The 21,133-nt window shown below is 34.4% G+C and overlaps 1 long non-coding RNA gene across 1 annotated transcript in view; it reads left to right on the top strand.

The window, feature by feature from the left end:
* The window catches only part of LOC108587903 (uncharacterized), a 44,811-nt gene extending 38,334 nt beyond the window's left edge, over positions 1-6,477 (top strand). The window contains exons 3-4 of the long non-coding RNA XR_001906678.4: positions 3,494-3,611; positions 5,264-6,477. This is a non-coding gene — a long non-coding RNA (uncharacterized LOC108587903). The remainder of the gene's footprint in view (positions 1-3,493; positions 3,612-5,263) is intronic.
* Positions 6,478-21,133: the final 14,656 nt, after the last annotated feature.

The raw sequence follows: 21,133 nt of genomic DNA, 5'->3' as shown, positions 1-21,133 counted from the left end.
AAAGAAGATCCAAATAAACCCAACTAGAAGTGACAAAGGGAACATTATCACTGATCCCACAGATACACAAAATACCCTCAGAGACCACCACAAACACCTCTATGCACACAAACTAAAAAACTAGAAAAAAATGCAAAAATGTCTAGGCACAAAGAGCCCGTCAAGACTGAATCAGGAAGAAATTGAATTCCTGAACAGATCAATAATTAGTTCCAAAATTGAATCAGTAATAAAAAGCTTACCAGTCAAAAGAAGCTCAGGACCAGATGGATCCCAGTCCAATTTGATGAGATGTATGGTGAAAAGCTGCTACCATTCCTAGTGAAACTCTTCCGGAAAATTGAAGAGGATGAATTCTTCCTTAACTCATTTTTTGAGGCCAGCATCATCCTGATACCAAAACCTGGCAGAGACTCAATACAAAAAGAAAACTTCAGGCCAATATTCTTGATGAACATAGATGTGGAAATTCTCAACATGATACTAGCAAACCAAATCCAGTATCACATTAAAAAGCTAATCTACTATGATCAAGTAGGCTTTATCCTTGGGATGCAAGGTTGGTTCAACATATGCAAATCAATAAATGTGATTCATCACATAGACAGAACTAAAGAAAAAACACATGTGCATCTGAATAGATGCAGAAAAGCCTTTTGAAAATTCGACATATCTTTGTGTTAAAAATCCTCAACTAACTAGGCATTGAAGGGATTCTTTCTTCCTGAATGTACAGTTGCAGAATTATTTGACATTTTCATAAGTATATGTGGAAACTTAATATATTTATCAATGTTCATGATGTTTATGATGCAATACTATAATGTAATTTAGTAATTAATTCAATGAAAAACCAATATATTGTACAATTTAAAGTAAACATAATGTACATATCAATGTGAAGTTTATGAAGTATGCTTATGACTATAACTTTATTTAATAATACTAAATCCTTTGAAGGTAATATCCTTATTCCAATTTAAAAAATGTTACAGATAAGGATACTGATGGTAAGCAATATTACTTGTCCAAAAATCAATCAGCTATTACATGATAGCTTCAAAACTAATTTTCTTCTCCTTCCATTAAAGAATGATGCATTTTTTATTAATATATGAGAAAAATTTCTAAAACTGTAGATGTATTTCTTGCAAGTCAGTAAGAATATTATTAACTGCATTATTCTTAGAGTTCAATATTTATTAAAACAAGATATTTAAATCTTAAGCTATTAAAAAACTATTATGCTAAATGTAAAATTATATATCTGATTTAAAAGTAGTGAATAGCAAATATGTAATATTAGCATGTAATGATAATATATAATGAATAGGTATCTTTTCAAAATATATATCTGTGGTATGAAATACTAACATTAGAAAAGAAAAATCACTTCTATTGAAAAATTCACTTTCTATAAAAAGATATGTTGTACTTATTTTCAAATAGCCTTATAATATATTTACATTTAAATGATTTCCAATTAAATATCTTACATTAATTAAGACAATAAAGTCTTTCCATATAGATGTTAAATTATCTACATTTTCTTAGGTGAAAATGTAATAAAAGAAGCCAAGCCTCAAAAACAGCAAACTGAAATGATTTTTGCATGCTTTCTCCCCTAACATTATAGCTGTAACCAGTAACTTCTACTTATTATTTGCAGGAACTTTTTCATGCTACAATAGAGGGACATTTTGCAAAGGCATCAAGGGCTGTGTGAATATTTGATATGTTGAAGACCTGGTCTGAAACCTTTTTGGTGGAAAATTCATTAGCAGTTGCTTAGCAACTGAGGTGTTTGGATGTACTGAGAATTGCTTGACATGTTTTCAGTGGAAAATACTTTCAAAATGAGTGAAAATTTGGGATTTGGGATTTGTCTGTAAAATTTGAAAAACCTTAATTGTTCCTTATGAATAAAATATTATATTTGGAAGACATTTTGAAAGGAAGATTATTAGGACTGAGTCTTTAAAAAAAACACAACCAAAGAAAGTAATTGTCAAATTAAAACAAGATGTACTTTTCTGCTTTTAAACCTCTGGAATCTAAATAAAATATCTGAAGGTATTTTTACAATAAATAATGCTTCAAAATTTATAATATATTTGGAAATATTTACTGGTTTAGCTAGCTGATGACAGTTATTTCATATAAAATTAATGACCAACTAAGAGGGAAGACCTTTCAGTAGATATTACATAAAAAGGAGCTTTATTGTCAGGAAATAACATTGATTTAAAAGATATTTATTACTTAACGACATTATTATGAAAAACTACAGTGAGAATAGAAATGTAAAATTAAGACTCCTAACTTGGAAAAATGTAAAAAATATGGAAGTTCATTAAGCATATTATTTAATTCTTTATGTAAATGTTTTTACCACATTTTACTATTTTAAAACACACCTTTTTAAGATTACTAATTGCAGTGTTACTAAGAAAAGTCAGATAGCAATTTATCCTCCTTTAAAACTTAAGAATTTTATATTTATTTAAATTCAGTGAAAACAATTATCAGAAACAATTAACGGCAATATAACCAGTAATCATTCTGATGTATTTTCCTTAGTGGTTATAATCAGCAAATTTTACAAACACAAGCTAATGTACGGAAACTAATAGTATTCTTATATATAAACAATAACAAGTTAGAGAAAATAATGTTAGTGATTCCATTTACAACATTAACAAAGATTATTAAATACTTAGGAGTAAAATTTATGAGAAATGTACATAATCTATAGGAGGAAAACATTAAAACACTCCTAATAGACAAAAGTAGAGTTGAACAGTTAGAAAATCATGCCTGGTTCTTGAAAAGGAAAATTTCACATGATTAATAGGTCATTTTCCCCAAGTCGGTTTATTAATACTTAATATCATTTCAATAATCCATACCAACCAGGTTCAATAGGAGAACTAGAGTCAGTGAGAGATTTGATGTCTACGTTTATGGGTCTAAACTCATTGCTGTAGGTTCCTGCTTGGTTTTCTGCGTTTCACAGTATTCTCTCTTTTTTGACTACCTGCCTTGCTGACTTCAGTCCCCAGCATAAATACAGAAGCATAGTCTGCTAACACAGACTGTTTACTCCATTCTCACCATTGTATAAAGTTTATAATCATTTGACGAGTCCCTTTTTTTCTTTCTTTCTTTTTCTTTTTCTTTTTATTTTTTATTTTTTTTGAGACGGAGTTTCTCTCTTGTTACCCAGGCTGGAGTGCAATGGCGCAATCTCGGCTCACCACAACCTCCGCCTCCTGGTTTCAGGCAATTCTCCTGCCTCAGCCTCCCAAGTAGCTGGGATTACAGGCACGCGCCACCATGCCCAGCTAATTTTTTTGTATTTTTAGTAGAGACGGGGGTTTCACCATTTTGACCAGTATGGTCTCGATCTCTTGACCTCATGATCCACCTGCCTCGGCCTCCCAAAGTGCTGGGATTATACTCATGAGCCTACAAGTTCCTTTTTATATTTCAGGCATAGTGATTCTGCTCTTCTGATCAATCCTGATTGACACAGCCACAGTTAAAGAAAATGGAAAGAGCTCCTGTTCATTAACTAATTTCAGATGAACAGTGCTTTCAATATTTCCAAGGTATGCTGATGACCACAGGACACATTTGAATATTCCATATAGCCATATTTTTCTTATGAATTTGTAAATTTAAACTGTATGCCTCTTATGTTGCAGATGGTAGTGATTTTTTTCCATACCAGTTTATTCATTTATCTAACTTACATTTTGTCTGTCTTATGGGTTTGTACCTGAATTATAACTAATATCTTTCCAGTATTTCTCTAATAATATTTTTTTGATATAAAGTATTACTTAATTCATCATTACCTAACAATCATATTCTGAGTAGGAATTCCTAGAAAGATATAAACCTGAATATTTTCATATTTTTTATGAATTTCATTATTTGGAATCAGTCTTTTTCCAGAATTTTAAAGTGAATAATCTAAAATTTATTTCTTTAATATTATCCTTAACAAATAAGAAATATGTAGCTATAGGTTATGCATAATGAGAGTTATAGTTACTGAAATCAGGATAATCCCTTAATATATGTTTATACGTTAGTTATCATTTTAATGCTAAAAAGGGTAGAATAAGAAATCTTTTCACAACCAGAAACTGCTCTAAACTCTCTTGCTATCTTATGTTATTTAACCATCCACATAATTCCTCAAGCAGACATTGTTGTCCTTGCTGTACAGATGACTGAACTCAGGCTTAGAGAGAGTAATAAATTGCCCAAGATGAGAAAGCTAATAGGTAGTAAGTTTGGCATTTAAGCCAAGGTCTGACTTTAACACATACTCTTAACCTCTTCAATGGAAAGCCTTCTTATGAATGGATTTAGACCCTAACACCAGTATACAATTCCTTTCATTCAAATAATTTTGTAATATTCTTTTTTAGTCAACACCAATTGTTAGAAAATACTTTCATGTAAAATATGCTTTCCTATAACTTCTTCCTGAATTCGTTCGACTGCTCTCTGAAGTGACACCAAATCAACACTGCTTACCCACATGTGGACATTCCTCAATCAATGGGGTTCATTATTGTCTCGCTTTTATAAATAGTTGTTTTTACTTCCTTCACATGTTCATTTTCAGATGGACAGCATCCTAACAGTAGCTTGCCATTACTCTTCTTAGAACTGGAATGCCCAAAGCTGAAAATAAATTGACCAAACTTCCAAGCATGTTAGTCGCAAAAGTAGCAATAAACAGAAAACAATAATGTAATGCTCACCAGTTGCCCTTTGGCATTGAAACTGCCACTGCTTTAAACTGCATTAACCTGCTTGGAGATATCATTGGCATTACTCACTCGTGATCATCCATGAGGCATGATTTCCCTGATACACTCATGAGAACCTGGTCCATAGTGCGTATGCACTAATTATTATGTAATAACTGAGTATACATTAAGCAAAAATCATTTTTGAAGAAACTTTTCATTAGAAGAGCTACATCCAATAGAATTTCATTTCCCATGGTTTGCAAGTCTTTCCTGTCTGTCCATCACGTCTTGGTTTGGGATTGTTATTTGGAACTAAAGTGGTACTCTCGTTATCAAATGATGTCATATTGTCTTTTAATTATCTCAGAGTGTAGCCCCAGGCACCATCACCCCTCCTCTTTCAACCACTCTATCTCTGGTATTTTGTATGTGGTTTCTGCTCAATTGTCTCGCAAGGAATTTTCATAATTCTCAACATTTTTTTCCCATAGCTCTGGAAAACTATCTATGAAATCATACCTAATAAACACATCAAAGCTTTGGAGTTACTCTTACCCCAACACCTGAATTTATCCTGGGCATTTGGTTGCTGAAGCCTAGTCAAGCCCGTGTAACTTCAATTGTCTGGAAGAGTGAGTGTAATGTGTCAAAATTGCCACACTTCAGTGTTCTGAATGCATCCATGTGTTTCATGATATTACAGGATTCACAAGAAAGCGAATCACAAGATTCTTAGAAAGCACTGTCTTCTGACTTACCTAACACATTTTTTTCATCACCCTGTTCTGAGATTTTAAGGATCAGGAGAAACGGAGTCACTTTACAAAGATTTTATAGTATTTTGATGAGAACCTTCGAAGATTTTAAACTTAGAAAGTTCTTTTCACTTGGAAACAACCCAAATGTCCATCAATGATAGACTGGATAAAGACAATGTGGCACATATACACCATGAAATACTATGCAGCCATCAGATGAGTTCATGTCCTTTGCAGGGACATGGATAAAGCTGGAAACCAATATTCTCAGCAAACTAATACAAGAACAGAAAACCAAACACCACATGTTTTCACTCAGAAGTAGGAGTTGAACGATGAGGACACATAGACACAGGGAGGGGAATGTCACACACCCATGGCCTGTTGCAGGTTGGGGGACTAGGGGAGGGATAGCATTAGGAGAAATACCTAATATAGATGACGGGGTGACGGATGCAGCAAACCACCATGGCACGTGTATACCTATGCAACAAACCTGCATTTTCTGCACCTGTACCCCAGAATTTAAAGTATAATAAAAAATAAATAAAAAGAAAATCCTTTTCAAAGACAACCTTATGCTGAACTGTGAAATTGCTGTCATTACAATTCCTGACTCTTGTAGGTCTTTCAATCATGTTTCAAACATTTATTCCACTCTCCCTGACCACCCAAGCTTCCCTACAGAAGTTCAATATCTGACACATAGTTAATGCTTTAAATTCAAAACATCCCTTTACAACCTGTTCCTCATATTTGTTTTCCTCATGACTGTACTCTTTTCTTGGAATTTGTAGCATTATTTAGAGGTAATGTTCCTGTGAAGTCATGTGTAAAGCAGTTTTTGACTATGGTAAAGTCATCTTAATTTAAATGTAAAATTAATGGTGTTTTGATATATGTATACATTGTGGCATGACAAAATAAAATTATACACAGTAAATAAATACAATTTTATTTGCCAATTTAAAAAAAAAAAGCAAATGAATGGTGAAATGCTGGTTCTTGCAGGGAGCTGATGGGTTTGTCCAGGATGCCAAAGTCTTAGAGTATTTTTCATGGCATCCTTTACAGCTGTTCAAGCTCGACTCTTTACATACTTGATTTTGTTGGTGCTTTTATCTTAAAATGATTATTGATCACAATCACATTTTATTATTCTATAATTGCTGTTCTCTACATACTGAACCATAACTCACATGCCTTCTTGCAAGATAAATTCAATCTCTCACTTGAAGAGTGTACTATGTTATTTTAACTTAAATATATCTCTTCTTTTTGCCTTTCTTCTTATGCGTGAGAGTCTGAGGATTAAAAACTTGGCTGTCCAGTGATACCCATCCATTTAAGGAGCAGTGATCAGATTGTTTAATGATACCCTTTGTTTCTAATTGCTTGTTGTTCCATACACTAATCAACCTTTGCCTGAAGACATTTTTCATGAACTCCCTTGGCACAGTATCTTTTCTTAGCTTTAGCTTTGGTTCGTGACCTCTTGTTTTTCAGTCCATTACCTCCTGAAACTATTTGTGACTTGCCACTTTTTTTGTCCTTCAAAGTTGTATTCAACTTCAATAAAATATTTTTTAATATTCATTTTTTTGTAAGGTAATATTTTTCTACAGCTCTACAAGCTGTTTATGTTTTAAACTATTTTACTAGAAAAGAGTAGAATAGTTAGAAAAAGCTTTAAAATAAAAACATTCCAGTAAGCTAAGCCAAATTTGTTATTGAAGAAATAAAAAATATCTTATTATACATTTAGTGTAGCCTAAGTGCACAGTGTTGTATTAGTCCATTCTCAGACTGCTATAACGATACTACCTGTGACTGGGTAATTTATAAACAAAACAGATTTGATTGACTCACAATTCTGCATGGCTGGGAGGTCTTAGGAAACTTACAATTATGGCAGAAGGCAAAGGGAAAGCAGACATCTTCACAAGGCAGCAGGAGAGAGAGAGAGAGAAAGAGAGAGAGAGATCGCGCACTGGGGAACTGCCAAACATTTTTAAAAATAATCAAATCTTGTGAGAACTCACTCACTATCAGGAGAACAGCATAATGGAAACCACTGGCATAATCCAACCGCTTCCCACTAGGTCCCTCTCTTGACATATGGTGATTACAATTTGAGATGAGATCTACAGGGGAACACAGAGCCAAACCTTATCAAATGTTTATAAAGTCTATAGTAGTTACAATGATGTCCTAGGCCTTCACAGTCACTCACCACTCACCGACACCCAAAGCAGTTTCCAGTCCCGCAATCTTCATTCATGGTAATGGCCTTATGGAAGAGTGCCATTTTTTAATTTTTTTATTCATACTTCTACTGTCCCTTTTGTGGGTTTACATATGTTTAGATATGCAAATACTTACCATCGTGTTGCAATTACCTACAGCGTTCCATGGAGTAACATGCCGTACAGGTTTTCAGCCTAAGAGGAATAGGCTAGTTGTGTAGTAGGCTACACCATCTAGGTTTGTGTTAAGTATACTCTACGATGTCTATACAATAATGAAATTGCTTGATGACGTATTTCTCAGACTGTGTCCCGTTCTTGAATTATGCATTATTGTATTTGTTTTGTTTTGCTTTATAACTTTGGAAGCTAAACTGTGGTAAAGAACACAACATCTAGGAATGTAGTTAAATGGATTAAGAAACTTGACTAGAATGTTTCACAGTTGTCAGATATTTGGCTTTATTTTTTTGTATATTATGTAGCTCAATATCCACTTTGCTCATACAATTACACCTCCATTGAATTTTTAGAATATTTCTTCCTGTTATATATTAAATATATATATATATATATATATATATATATATAACCCAAATTAGAAAAGTTCATGAAGTCATATGATCAAAATTCCTCCAATTAATCACCAAAGGATCTTGAACGTGACAAGGATGCCTACTTTTACCACTATTATTCACCATATTACTAAATGATGCAGAGTCAGAGCTTGTTGTTTTCTGGCAGGTCAGGTATTTATACTAATTGAGGAAATGACACATTCTTGGGCTCCCTCTTATTCTATTGGTTTACAGCTGCATCAACCACATTCTGATGAGTCATAGACACATGTATTTGTGTACATGTATATGTCCATGTATATATGTAATACTTATCTATATATGCTTATGGGTTTTTTTAATGGGTTTTAATCCACACTTTTTTTTTTCAAAACACTGTAGAATTTTTTGGTGTTGTCCAAAACATATTTACAACTTTAGTATGTAGCACTATTTAACTCTAGTTTGCAATGCAACTGTGTGCTTGACAAAACGTAAATATGTTTATAGCTGTACTTTTCAAAAACATGTTTATAAGCAAAGAAACATTTCTAGTCACAAAATTTTACCACTTTCAAGCATAACAACCATGTTAAAACTCACCCTCATTAAAATGTAAGAAGAATCATCTTTTACAAAATTTACTTCCCACTTCCTACTTAACTATTATGGGTAACAAACAGTTATAAAAATAAATTCTAAAAACAAATCAGGTTATTTTGAGTGCCGTTTTTCAACTTGTTTCTAGTACCATTTGGCAAATTTAAAAATAATATTCATAAAAATATCTTTTGAAAATTTAAGATATCTAACTAAAGACAAATGCCTAAATATAATACAAGATTTTTAAAAACATGAAATAGAATTGTTTAGATAAAATTTTTTTTGGATAATTGGCATCCAAGTGATTTGTACTAGAGGATAGCAGTTTGCTGGTGGCTTAAAGTAGGGGGGAATGGGGTTAAAAAGGCAATGAAGTTTTGAAAAACTAAACAAAACTTAATAAAATGAAATGGTACATATAAAATTGAAAGGACATATATAACTGAAGGGACATATAAAATACATAGAAAATGCTATGACATCAGGAAATTTTTCATCTGAATTCTAACATTCTTTACAATAAAACACTGTAAATTTCCTTCCTCCCTTCTAATTATTCTATAATAGTTTAAATATTTTTTAAGGTGAATGGATTTCTCAGTTTTACCTGTAGGGAAAGAAAATTCAAAAGTAATTCCACATGCTTCACATCTAGAAATAAAATATACATACGATAAACCATTTCTGATGTGCAGTAAACGGTTTATGAGTAAGGAGAATGAATACAGCTTGATTTCTCCTGACTCAAAACAGTATCTAAGGCTGACTTATTATAAAAGAACTACTTTTGAAGTAAAAAATAATTAGGTACAGAATAAACAATGAAAAAATCTGTATTTCTGGAATCCATGTACATATCCAAAATAACCTAAAATAAAATTTGTCCTTGTGTGAATCAATAATCAAATTTCAAAATTACCACTGCCATATAATAAGAATCTGTAACTAAACATGTTTTGTGAAGCTGATGTAAAATAGAAACACTTTTATGTTAATTCCACATTTTAGAAAGTGACTTAGTGGAGGTAGAAGAAAGGCCAAACCACAATAATATGAGAATCTCTAATTAGGCTAATTACCTGCCATATCTTCAGTGTCCTCTATAATAAACACTTTTGTTATGGAATCATATAGTTTAAAAATGTTTTGTCCTTACTTTTTCAAAACTAATTTTTACAATAATAGGAATTACTTAAGAGCAGAATTTGAATCTTTCATTCCAAATAAACTTCAGCACTAACTAAATGCACTAAAGGTGATTTACAATCTTCCTCTGGAAGTGACACTCTTCACTTCCACTCAGATGCCATTCACCTGGGCAAGTTTTGAGAGCCTTCCAAGAAAAGGAAGATAAAGAATAATCCTCCTAAAGGCACGATAATCTACCACATTGTCTTTGTTCTTTATTGATGTATTCTTCCCTTCCATTTTGCCACACACAACTTCCACTGGCTTTCTGATAATGTGGTCATACAAAGTAATTTTTTGAGAGATTTTCAATTTAAAAGTGTCTTTATTCTAATATGTCAATAGTGATTTGCATATATAATGTGGAAGTGAAATCATCTCCCCTCAGATTATAAAGGAATTTGTCTAATGGCTTCAGGCTTCCATCCATGTTCTTGTGTGGCAGCAAGTTATCTGATCTGTAATTGTGATTTGTGTGTAGCATGTATTTTAATCTGGTAGCTTTTAAGATTTAGTCTTTATCTCAGGTCTCTTGAAATTTCAAAACACTGTACTTTCTCATGGATCTTTTTTCAACACTTAATTTAATGTATGGGCTTGAAGAGTTCATGGAGGCCTCCAGATATCAGTCACTGGTGTAGCTTTTCCCTCTGGCTGTTGACTTTCCACAGGGAATTCGGGAACCTGTCAGCATTCTTGGAGCTGAGGGTAACCTTGAGATTGGGAGGCTTTAATCCCTCAATTAGCCAATTTGAACTTCAGAACTTATGTTTGTTTTCAGTACTTTATTTCTATCTAGTGCTGTTATGATTCATGTACCGGAATTTTGAGCCTCACTATTCACGTTTCTGAATAAAATAATTCTGCAATCTCCAGCATGGTTAAAGCAACTATAATTGCATAACTTAGCAGAATTTATTTTTTTTCTGGAAAAATTCTAGTGATTATATATGTATTTTATGTTTCTACATGTTTCTTATATGGACTTCCAAAAAATTCTTCAATTTCAGCTTCATCATATCCTACCTTAGAGGCATATTTCACTATTTATGTTTTTTTCTGATAATTGGTGACTTGAACAACCTTGCTATGTCTCTTATCTAGTTCTGTTCTTACAGGACTGCTCAAATTTCACTAGTGAGCGGAATCAGCAAATCAGTTATTCATCTCCTTTTAATTTCCAAAATTTCTGGAGATTATTAACTTATTTTAATAATTGTGCATAATATTTTTATTATAATATCATCTCAGTACATTTTTCTAACCATCTGAAATTAAAGTTGTAAATATTTGTGAATCATGTAGTATAGGCTCTGTTATGATTTTTCAGTGAATAAATGATTATGTTAATGCAATTTATCAACTATCTTTTAATCAGTGATTTTACATACCTTATTTATCACATAGTTAACTTCTCTTTATAGGTTTATTTATTTGTGCTTTTTCTTATTTCAATGTCACACCTTTTCAATACTATAGCTTTTTAATATATTTAATATCTGGCTAACCTCAAAACAATTTTTATTTACTGTTTCTAGAAAACTGTATTACATATCCACTACAGTTTGGCCTCAAAATATCACAATTCTATGAAATTTGGCTCTAAGATCTAATTAAGTAAAACTTAATTATAAAAAAGCTATATTTAAGTAAAGCATTAGATGCCTTTTAAACGATTTTCTTCCTTCCCATTGATTCTTCTCATTCCTTCACACCACTGCTTGCCTAATATCATTATTTATTTTATCTCTGTTAGTTAGTTATTGTCAGAAGATAAGTTCTACCAGGACATTTTTTCACCATGAATCTTATTTCCATGAAGTCTCAAATGGTACTTCATTAATGAGCTTCTCCTCGACCACTCTGTTTAAAACTGCAAGTCTTGAGATGGCATCCATCCTCCTTGCTTTATTTTTCTCAATTCAGTTTTTTGTTTTTTCGTTTGTTTTGCATTTGAAGCATGGGTTAATATGTTTATATTCTGTCTTACCCACTAAAATAAAAGCGTTAAGAGGACAGACACTTTGGCCAGCTTTAGACCCTGCACCTAAAAGGTATCTGGCTGATGGTGGATGCTTAATACAGGTAGGTTGAATAAATACCTCTATTTATGACTACATTAAAAAGGGTTCTACTATAATGGCACGTGTTATTAATAATATGGGCTCTGCATTTTTCCTCATTTTTACATGAGTTTTCTCTTTCTAAGCAGTTTCCAGGTGTACAGACCTATATCATCAATTGTCTGGTGTTATCTCCCGGTTAGTCATGAACTAAAGCAAACATGGCAAGCTTTCTTTTATTGTCATCAACCTGAATGTTCTCTTGAGAGTCCTCACTATATTTTTTTGAACCTCTTGAATCCACATTCTATCAAGTCCCCCTTTACTTGGAAGCTTCATCATCTTCTGTGCTATCTGCTGTGTTGTCCTTCTACATTTTCTTTACATCTTTTTTTCATCTTTGAAATCATTCTCCTGTTAGCAACAGAACGTTTATGTCATAGCACTCATCTACTTAAAACCCTAAGCAGATTCTTGGTGTCGTTAGCAGCCATTTAAAAGTATAAACTGTGGCCCAGGCATAGTGGCTCATGCCTGTAGTCTCAGCGTTTTGGGAGGCTGAGGTGGACGGATCACTTGAGACCAAGAGTTCGAGATCAGCATGGCCAACGTGGTAAAATCACATCTCTACTAAAAATACAAAAATTAACCCAGCACGGTAACGCATGCGAGTAACTCCAACTGCTCAGGAGGCTGAGGCATGATAATCACTGGAGCCCAGGGGGCAGAGTTTGCAGTGAGCCGAGATCATACCACAGCACTCCAGCTTGGGTGACAGAGTAAGACTCTGTCTCAAAAAAAAAAAAAGTATATGCACAATGCAGAATTATTCTCAAAGAAGTGACCTGTCTAAGGTTATCCAAGTTTGTGACACACTACGCATGATATATATTTCTTGAACATTCACAATGTGTCATCATGATATGCTGAGTCATAATTTGGCAAACCATTTATATGACATGGATTCCAATAACAAATGAAATAGGTAAATAGGAGAAACACAAAAATGTGTAAACTCAGGAGAAAGAGATTGAGAAATGAATGTGTCATACAGGAAGTAGAAGAAATGCAGAGCTATGACTGTGGCTGAAACCTTTGGCCTCTGGGATAAAATGCAGGCAGCAGAAGCTGGAGGTTCACGTCCTATGGAGTAAACTCTGTTTCTCTCAGGAAGCACAACTAGAACCTAGTTCAAACCTTGGAAGCAAGGGCTGGAATGGGGCTAGGAAAACTACTACTAACTCATTCCCTTGAGATTTGGTTTTATAACAAGGCAAGATCATGATAAGTAAAGAAAACAAAAGCTCATTCTTATCCATCAGAAACCAATCAAGCCCCCTGTGGCTGGCATCTGGATCTGTCACACCCAACATGTTTTAGCACAAAAGCTCTGAGGTGATGTGATATTCAGGGAGCTCAGGATGCTAAATGAAGGAGGCACAAAAGAACTAGTCAGGAAAGGATATTTGAAAGTGTCACATCATGAAGATAAAAATAACAAGCAAAACATTCATTTCGTCCAAAAAATCCTGCCAACCAAAATTTCAGAACAAAAAAGGAGAGTTTAATATAGAAGAGACCCAACAAAGCAACAATCATCCATTAACAATAATTTGTAGTGAATCTAAATATGCCAGATACTGCCCCAGAAACTACAAATACAGACCAAAGATAACGCCTTAAACAAATAATCAGTCTTTCTGGCAATTGCATTTTAATGGACATGAAGTGAATCCAGATAAGATTAATTTTATAAAACAATTCTAAAATAATTATAAGTGTGTTTAAGATGTTTAAACATATTATCAAAAGAAACATTTTAATTAAAACTAAATTAAATTAAACTATAATGTAAGGACAGAGAAGGCAGGGATCTTTACGTGTAGTGGTGGAATCATTTCAGTACTCTTGCTACATAAAAGTATGCATGTAGCATAATAAGCACTCAATAAATATTTTTATACCAAAGTGAGAGATTATGGAAGGAAAACAGTATGCTACAAAAAAGAGTCATGATTTCTGAAATATTCTGCAAAAACAAGTACAATTATATATCTTGTTGACAGTATACTCTCTAGTATTGAGGAAGCCAAAGGATAAGTGAAAAACTAAACACTTCACAACAGAAGTAGAGATTCTCAGGGATAATTAAAATGTTTTGTAATGATCAGAGAAAATGCAAAATACCTAAACAAAGATTAACATCAACATTTTTTATAGAATACTATTTGAAAGAGAAAATGATTTTAATTTAGCCAAACTCTTACTAATAGCACAGATTTTAAAAAGGTATTTGCAGGGATGTGAAGATGAAATACTGGCTGGGTGCGGTGGCTCACACCTGTAATCCCAACACTTTGAGTGGCTGAGGTGGGCAGATCACGAGGTCAAGAAATCGACACCATCCTGGCCAACATGGTGAAACCCCGTGTCTACTCAAAATACAAAAATTAGCTGGGCGTGGTGGCACACACCTGTAGTCCCAGCTACTCAGGAGGCTGAGGCAGGAGAATCCCTTGAACCCAGGAGGGAAAGGTTGCAGTGAGCCGAGCTCACACCACTGCACTCCAGCCTGGCGAAAGAGTGAGGCTCTATCTCAAAAAAAAAAAAAAAAAAAAAAAAAATTCTATGTTGAGACCTCACCTCCTATGTGACAGCGTTTGGAAATGGGGCTTTGAGAGGTAATTAGTTCATGAGGGCAGAGCTGTCATGAATGGAATTAGTGCCGTTACAAAATAAACCGTAGAACCCTTCCTTGTCCCTTCTCCCATGTGAGGACACAGAAATAAGATAGCATTCTTTAAACCAGACACTCAATCTTCAGGTGTCTTTAATCTTGGAATTTCTAGCCCCCAGTACTAAGCAGAAATAAATTTCCTTTGTTTTTAAATTATCCAGCTTATGGTATTTTGTGGTACCAGCCTAAATACACTAAGAAAGTATGATTAGATAAAAGGTAACAATTCAAGGAAAATCTGTAAATTTGTGAGCCAATGAAATTAAAATTTGACTGATACTAAGTTACAATTATTGGTAGCCAATCTCTATCATGACCCACAGTAATCCTTTCCTCTTAGTATTTATACCTTATTGTTATTCCCTTCCTTTGAGTGTGGGCTGAACTTTTATTTCTAAGAAAAAATGACTGAAGTGATAGAATGTCGCTCCAGAGATTCGCTCGCAAAAACAGCTGTGGCTACAGACTTAGACATCTTCTCTCTCTTGTTCTCTGTGGGATCTCACCCTGGAGAAAGCCAGCTACTATGTTCTCAGGCACCCTATGGACAGCCCGTGTGTCAAGGGACCAGGGCCTGTCAAGAGACATGTGAGTGAGCTTGGAAGCAGATGAGTCTCAACTGAGATTACTGACGAAGCCAGAGCCATGAACAGCAGCTTGCAATTTCCTGAGCAAGAGACACCCAGCTAAGCCACATGTACATTCTTCACTCACAGAAACTGTGATACAACAAATGTTTGAAGCTGCTGTGTTTTAACACATTTTTTAACAGAATAAACAATGACTAATATGATCATAATAACTATTGAAAATATAAAATTAAACTTTCCAATTATAACAAATAAGCAGTATGCAGTGGGCAATCATATGATACAATACTTGTTACCATCAGGAGAAGATAAGTTTCGGATTTGGAAAAAAAAAATTCATGATGAAGAATTTATGCTAAAAACTTAAGGGTAACCATTAAAATAAAAAAATAATGACACTCTAAGCTCACAATATATACTGCAAAACTTTACAAGTAAAATATGTAAGAATATAAGTCATGCAGAAAGTATGTAGTTTTAATAAGGAATTATTTTTTAAAAATACTCCCAAAGAAGTATGTATTAAAATCTATGGCCCGGCATGGTGATGCCTGTAATCCCAGCACTTTGGGAAGCCAAGGAGGATAGATCATGAGGTCAGGAGTTCAAGACCTGCCTGGCTAACATAGTGAAACCCTGACACTACTAAAAATACAAAATACTGGCCAGGCGTAGTGGCACTTGCCTATAGTCCTGGGTACTCAGGAGGCTGAAGCAGGATAATCACTTGAACCTAAAAGGCAGAGGTTGTAGGGAGCCAAGATGGTGCCACTCCAATCCAGCCTGGCAGACAGAGCAAGACTCCATCTCAAAAAAAAAAAAAAAAAAAAAAAACACTACATTTTTTTTTTTCTGAGTAGCCTTTTCCTTATGTTAAGCCTAGTATTAACTGTAACACTACAACAGATTCCTTTTGCACCAGTTCTATATCTTGTGGGCCAGCTTAGACTTCAGGTTAGCTGGAGGGGACCTTCTTTGCACACACTGGCTGCCTCCCACATTGCTGCTTTCTGGATCACTTGGGTTTTTGGCAACACAGTTTTCTCTGATGTCCAAGCAGCTTTCTCAACAGTTATTAAATAGAGAAAGTTAATATCCTTGAAGTTAACCTCAACCAATGAGGGACAAGATGTCGTGGATAAATTTGCAGCCTCTGTGCTGTGGAAAAACAATTGTGAGTTTCATCTGGGGGAAGATTTGTCACAGTGCACAGTAGCGGCTCAGTGATAACTAGCTAAATAACTACTCTGTATGGGTCGCTCCTGCTCTGTCACACTCTCTCACCTCTTCACTTGCTGCATTCAGAGATTACATCCCAAATGTCCTAATTGTTCCCACATCCATGTCTAGAGTTTGCTTTTGGAGAAAACCTAAGTCATAATGAAAGAAATGTCTCAAATTTCCCATAATAGACATTGATTATAATCACTTCTTGCAATTTTCAGTAGGATCTCCAATTGGCAAAACTATTCTGACTTGAATTCATTACCTTTTCATTAATAGTTTCACAGAGACAAATTAAGAAAAAAAATTATTTAACTTATTTCAAAATTATTTTTTAAAAGACAGTTTATAAATTATCAATTTTGGCTGTTGTCGTTCTCAACAGCCAAAAAGATATACTAATTTTAAGAACAGAATTTTAAAAATTACCTTACATGAATAAATATTTTTGTCTTTACCATACACCATAGCAAAAGAGAATTCTTCAATTTCAGATTAATTAAAGGGATGCAGAGGTTCTAAATAAATGCATTCTCTTCAAAAGACATATAAAATAATTATTATATTATATTTTAAAAGCAGTTAGACTGTCTACATTAGTATATCAGACTATATTGGATGAATGTACCTGCAAACATTTTTTTTTGTCTAATTTTTTTCAATTTTTCAAGGAAGGTCTGACAAAAGGAATTTCATAATAAGGTGGATTACAATTTTTGTAATTAGTTATTTTAAAACCCTAAACTTTATTAATATTCTGTTATTTTCACCATGTTATATATATGAATTCAACAGTGATTAAAGATATCCCAAGTTTGAGTAATACTGTGTTCTACTTCTCAGTATTTTTAAGAGAAAAGCAAAAGAAAATTAAAACAAATTATGAAATAGGTAGTTTATAGTGTTCAAAAGAAAATACGACTGTTCTTAAGACAATTATTTGATTAACTATTTTTGACTTTTTATTGCAGTCATTTTAAGTGTGAACTTGCTTTTTAAATTATCCTCTATTTTCTGAGTAGAACAGGACTATTAAAAACATCCAAATAAACAATTATCCTGGAATTTAGAGTATGCAGAGTCATTTATTTATGCATGTGCAATTTTATCAATGAAAAGTATTTAAAACCATTATCAAACATGATTTTTGACTTTATAGTTATAAATATATAACGGCATATAAGTAAAGTACATATGTACTTTGTCACATTACACACAGAATTAGTATTGGAGTTTTGACATACGTTGTATAAATAGTTTAGACATAAGATTTGGAGAAATTTGAAAGCCATGCCTTTCCTTTAATATATAGCAAGATATAGTCATGAAGGAGAGATAATATTAAAATCACCAAGAAATTAAAATGGAATAATATATAAAGGAAAAGTTGTGGTGACAAGGAATTGAAAAATAATCACAAGGATTAAACTTCAGGTGGCCGAAGAAATGTGTAACATCATTGGGAAGAAAAGTGTACTAATAGTGTAGTCTTGACCTTTGCAAAGAATTCTACTATCAATGGAAAATCACTCTTTTATATTTCAAATGCTGGATTTTCTCATTGTAAATGACATTTGCTAAAAAACGAACATTAAAAAGTTATAAACAAATAGTCTCCTGTTCAGTTAACATTGAAATAAAATTTGTAAAACTTACGAAAAAGTTTTATTGAATACCTATCTTTAAATTTATTGTCTGGTTTCCTGCTCCAAGATTACCCTGATACTCACCAGAATTTAAACACATTTTCTGCAAGAGACACAGAAAACCTCAGGTTTTTTTTCTTCTGAATTTCCAAAAATTGTCACATCACATGCACTATTCACAGTGAACGCTGAAATGTAACAAATGCTCTATCCTTGAATGAACTGTTGTTATATTGTATATAGAAGAATTTTATTTAAATGCACATAATATATTGAATAACCAATTGAACTTGGAAATGGAATTCCTCACACTAAAATGTTTATTTGTATCCCTTATGGTGAATGTGGGGACCAGGAATTGTCCTGTACTGTTCTTGATCTGAGGATTGATCCTAGTTCTTTGGTTTATTTCACTTTCTGCATCATATTCTTCAAACCATGATCTGATGAGGTTTAGGAAGTATGCTCTCTTTCTTTAGTTTCACATTTATTAGTCAGCTTTTTGCAAAGAATTATTATTCCTTAAGGAAAAAGAAAATAAAAATATACATTGCAAATCATCTTCAAAAGACTCAACATTCCTTTTCCAATTTTCGTTTTTTGCTTGAAGTACTTCTAAATATCCTCATCTCCTGCATTCTCAGCCTCTACATTTATTTTCTGCTTCCTCTAAGTGGTGGTCACATAAATTATCTGAAAGTGCTGTTTCTGCAAGATGGAGGGAACATTTCCTCTCTCAGGAGAATAAAATCCTAACCACTCTTTCACAAACACAGTGAAAGGTTTACTCAGTAAACAGCTTGTTTCTAGTGATTTCTATGCCTTGGGAATTCCCAAAGATCACTCCAATTTTCAGGACAAGTTTTCAGGTATAAACTGTTTTTTTACTCTGTAGGTGCCATGTATTATTCAGGACATTGGCTGTATTCTTCCACAGCTGTTCGGTAGCTCTTCAATCACATGGAAACGAAAATTCTATCATGACCTAAATGAGTCAGCATGGAATATTTTCTCATTTTCCAAACCAAGTGACCTCTCTGGCTTCCAGACTGATTCCATGAGTCATTCTCTGAACAGACACACAGAGGTATGGCCCTGAGTCAGACAGTAATCTTAGAGCCTGATCAAGTCTCAATATTTAGGACAGGCTATGAGTTTTCTCTTCTCAGACACAGTTTTTGAAGTAAAAACATTATTACCTTAAGTAAACTTATGAGTGATAACAAGAGGAAGCAGAGGGTGTACACATAATCTCAGAGCAGTAGTGAGTTCCAGAAGCAAAGGCTGAAGGGTAAATTAGGAATTCCACAAAGGATTCTTATGAATACATTTTTATGTAACAATATAAGTCAGATGCTATTCCTAAAGCATTATTCCTATATGTATTATAGCAAACCAAACTAGAAATGTAAGAAAAGGCAAGTCCCACTGTATTAGTCCATTCTCACACTGCTGTAAAGAAATACCTAAGACTGGTTAATTTATAAAGGAAAGAGGTTTAATTGGCTCACAGTTTCACATGGCTGGGGAAGCCTAAGGAAAATTACAATTATGGTGGAAGGTACCTCTTCACAGGACAGCAGGAGAGAGAATGAATGCAAGCAGGGAAAATGTCAGATCCTTCTAAAACCATCAGATCTGATGCTGACACTTCATTATCACAAAAACAGCATGAAGGAAATTGCCTCCATGATCCTGCCCTTCACACATGGGGATTATGTGGATTACAAACCAAGGTGAGATTTGGGTGGGGACACAGACCCAAACCATATCATTCTGCCCCTGACCCCTCCAAAATCTCACGCCCTCACATTTCAAAACACAGGCATTTCCAACATCCCCCAAAGTCTTAACTCATTCCAGCATTATATCGAAAGTCCACAGTCCACACTCTCATCTGAGACAAGGCAGGTCCCTTCTGCCTATGATCTTGTGAAATCAAAAACAAGTTTGTCACTTCCTAGATACAATGGCGCAGTCCCTAGTACAGGGACTGGGTAAATACACCCATGACAAATGGGACAAATTGGCTAAAACAAAGGGGTTAGAGGCCCCATACAAGTGCAAGTCCAAAATTGAATAAGGCAGCCATTTAACCTTAAAAATCCAAAATGATCTCCTTTGACACCATGTCTCACATCTAGGTAATGCTGATGCAAAAGGTGGGCTCCCATAGCCTTGAGCAGCTCCACCCCATGGCCTTGCAGGGTAAAGCCCCTCTTCTGGTTGACGGTGTTGAGTGTCTGTGGTTTTTCCAGATACATGTTTCAAGCTGTTGGTAGATCTACCATTCTGGGATCTGGAGTATGGTGGCCCTCTTCTCACAGCTGCACTAGGCAGTGTCCCAGTGGAGATTCTGTGTGGATGCTCCAACCCCACATTTTCCTTCTGCACTGTCCTAGCAGACACTCTCCATGAGGGGTCCATCCCTGTAGCAAGCTTCTGCCTAGACTTCCAGGCATTTTAATAAATCCTCTGAAACCTAGGCAGAGATTGCCAAAGTTCAATTCTTGACTTGCATGCATCTGCAGGCCCAAGGCTATGTGTAAGTTGCCAAGGTTTTGGGCTTGTACCCTCTGAAACAATGACCAGGCCTGTACCTTGTCCCCTGTTAGTCCTGACTGGAGCCGAAGCAGCTGGGATGCAGGGTACCATGTCCCAAGGCTGGACAAAACAGGCAGGGCCTGGGCCTGGCCCAGGAAACCAACCTTTCCTCCAAGGCTTCAACGTCTATGACGGGAAGGGCTGC

Source organism: Callithrix jacchus, chromosome 13, assembly GCF_049354715.1.
Source record: "Callithrix jacchus isolate 240 chromosome 13, calJac240_pri, whole genome shotgun sequence".
In the NCBI taxonomy this organism is placed as follows: Eukaryota; Metazoa; Chordata; class Mammalia; order Primates; family Cebidae; genus Callithrix; species Callithrix jacchus.
This window is presented reverse-complemented; position numbering and strand designations above follow the sequence as displayed.